Source organism: Microcebus murinus, chromosome 5 (assembly GCF_040939455.1).
Source record: "Microcebus murinus isolate Inina chromosome 5, M.murinus_Inina_mat1.0, whole genome shotgun sequence".
Taxonomy (NCBI): Eukaryota; Metazoa; Chordata; class Mammalia; order Primates; family Cheirogaleidae; genus Microcebus; species Microcebus murinus.
This window is the reverse complement of record NC_134108.1, coordinates 60546207-60548911: the sequence shown is the minus strand read 5'-3', so window position 1 is coordinate 60548911 and position 2705 is coordinate 60546207. Positions and strand designations below refer to the sequence as shown.

At 37.2% G+C, this 2705-nt stretch overlaps 1 non-coding gene across 1 annotated transcript; it reads right to left on the bottom strand.

Annotated features, from left to right (window-relative positions):
• Positions 1–1303: 1303 nt before the first annotated feature.
• LOC142871331 (small nucleolar RNA U89) lies at positions 1304–1559 on the bottom strand. Its single transcript, XR_012919574.1, has one exon. It is a non-coding gene; the product is annotated as a small nucleolar RNA U89 (small nucleolar RNA).
• Positions 1560–2705: the final 1146 nt, after the last annotated feature.

Sequence of the window (2705 nt, the reverse complement as noted above, 5' to 3'; positions counted from 1 at the left end):
AAAAATTTGGCAATAAACATTTTGAGTATTATAATTTGAAACCCATAGTAGATATTCATATGTTTTGTTGCCCCCTTCACATCATTTAAGATAACTATTCATTTCTTTCAAGGTCTGTATTCAGACTGTGAGGTTCTAGATTTGTGTACCATCCAGTAAGAAATGGGTGATCACTGAATTAAAGCTTGTGGAAGCTACATGACCAGAAAAGGTTGAATTCCCATCAGACCTATAAATTCACCTAGTCCTTGAATGTATTTCAATATATGCAGTCATTTATTAAGTAAAATGGCATACTAATATTTTACAGTTTGATATATGTAATAAATGAGTCCCTTGATAGTAGAGTTAAATAATATAGAGGCAGAGTTGTTCACTAGCAAATTTAACAGTTTATTAACATAGATAAAAGCTGTCCAGTTAACACAAATATAAAATATTAAGCTGATATGGAATTTCAAGAGGATTCTTATTGGTTCCTTGAGACATAGGTTTAGGATTGTATTTAGTTTCCATCATCCTGATCCATACAAATAAATAAATATCTAATTAGCTATATATATGTCTGGGAAATATTAAAAAAGAGTATCTGCTCATAAGGGGATAAAGCAAAGCTCAGCATAATAGGAACATTTTGTTTTTTTTACAGGAACATTTTGTTTTTTTAATTTTTATTTATTTATTTACTTTCATCCTAAGTAACACAAATTTACTGAGAATTCCTGGGTTAGTGGTTATCTCCTCCCAGTCTTCAGGGAGGGAGCAACACTAGGAAATCACTGAGAAATAACACAATGTCCCAACACCCCTGGCCAATACGATGGAGGAAAGTCATTCCCCAGAAAAAAGGCTGGTCTTCAGTCTTCCTTAATCCAAGAGGGGTAGTGAGGCCAGGTGTGGGTACAGGGGACCATCACATGATACTGGGGGTGGGTGGGAGTGTGCTGGGCTCCTAACTGGCTACTCAAAAACTAGAGAAGCAGATCCACTTGCTCTCTGGGGTTGGAGTGCTTGATTCCCAGGCTCCTTACTTACCCTTGATGAGGCTGCCACTTCCCCGGGTGAAACTTTCCTCCTGTAGGTTCAGCACAAGGTTGTCAGCAGTGAGATAAACACGATTCTGTGATGTGACAGTCATCTTGGAAATGTTCTGGGCTGCCGGGATCTTGCAGAGTTTGATGTTGCCAGGGTTCTTGCTCGGCGCTTCTCCAAGGTGAGCAGGGTGGGATTAAGGGTTCAATAGGGGCAGGTCTCATCCCTGGCTCCATTCACACCACTCCTTCACTCCAGTCCTTTTCTGGGATGTCAGATCCAAGGTTGCTCTGGCTCAGATAGCTCATGCTCAGCCCTACTTTGGGCCCCACCTGTGGAGTTCCCTGCAGGCTGCTGCCAGGAACTGGGGGCAGCAACAGAAATGGAGGCATGGCCAGTAGTGCTATTGATCTGGCCTTACAGAACAGGAACATTTTAAATGAAAAGTGTAACTAACCAGGAGGAGTAAGGATATATTTATGTATCATTCTAGACCAAGCCCACATTCTTTTTGATGATGTTACTAGGCTAGGCTATTGGTTTAAAGTTATATTATATTATATATATTTTTTAATTAATATTTATTTATATGTAAAACGAAGACACAAAAGTCAATTAGTTATTAAAATGATGAACAAAAATAGTGTTGTGTTGACACTAAATGAATAGAATGTTGTCAAAAGAATACCAAAGTCCAAACATGCATGGTACATGGTCTCAACTACTCAAGGGGCTGAGGTGGGAGGATCTCTTGAGCTCAGGAGTTCGAGTGCCGCCTGGGTAACATTAGTGAAACTGTTTCTAAAAGAAAAAATAAAAACAAAAATTCCAAAGTCTTCATTTCAAGTCCTTTCCGGGAGCTTAGCCTCATCTATTTTCATATTTTCCAATGCTCTCCAATGCTCTCTTCAAATATGTTCCTCTGCTGAGTAGCAATGCTACTTAGCAGGGGAATCAAAGGCACAAGTTCTGCAACAATTCAACTATATTTGGAATTCCACTCTACTGGTCACTAGCTATCGGACCTTAGCAAAGTCATTTGTTCCCCATATCCTATAGTTTCCCAGTCTGTGAAATGGAAATAATAATATTATGTTTAGCATTGTTGTGAGGATTAAATGAGTTACTACATTAAAAGTATTTAGAGCAGAGCCTAATACAAATTAAGAACTAAACAAATATTTAATATTGGAATTAACATCATTATGTTCCCTATCTTGGCTAATAGCATTGTTATCTGCTCAGTTGTACAAACCGAGCATCAGCTTTAAGTCTCACATTTTTATCACATATGTGTCATAAATAATTTGTGGACATGTGCCCTGGTCTATATCTTTAATGTTCAAGCTTTAATATAGATCTCCAGAATATATATGTTTATTTATTTATTAAATAAATATAAATGAATATAAATTGCCTTTCACCTGGACAATTAGAGTGTGTCTCATAATTCTATCTAATCCCATCTGCCCACACTAAGATTCGTTTTTCACATCATTTATCATATCTTTTTTCTGATATCCATATCTAATAATGCTACTTTTTTTCTTAAAAGGTTTAAAAGTTTCCAAGAAAAAGTTTAGATTTCTCACTATTACACATCAAGCTTACTATACAAGGTCACTGTTCTCTGAACTGGTTCTGCTTTTTTTACACCTCGCTGCCCTGCACTA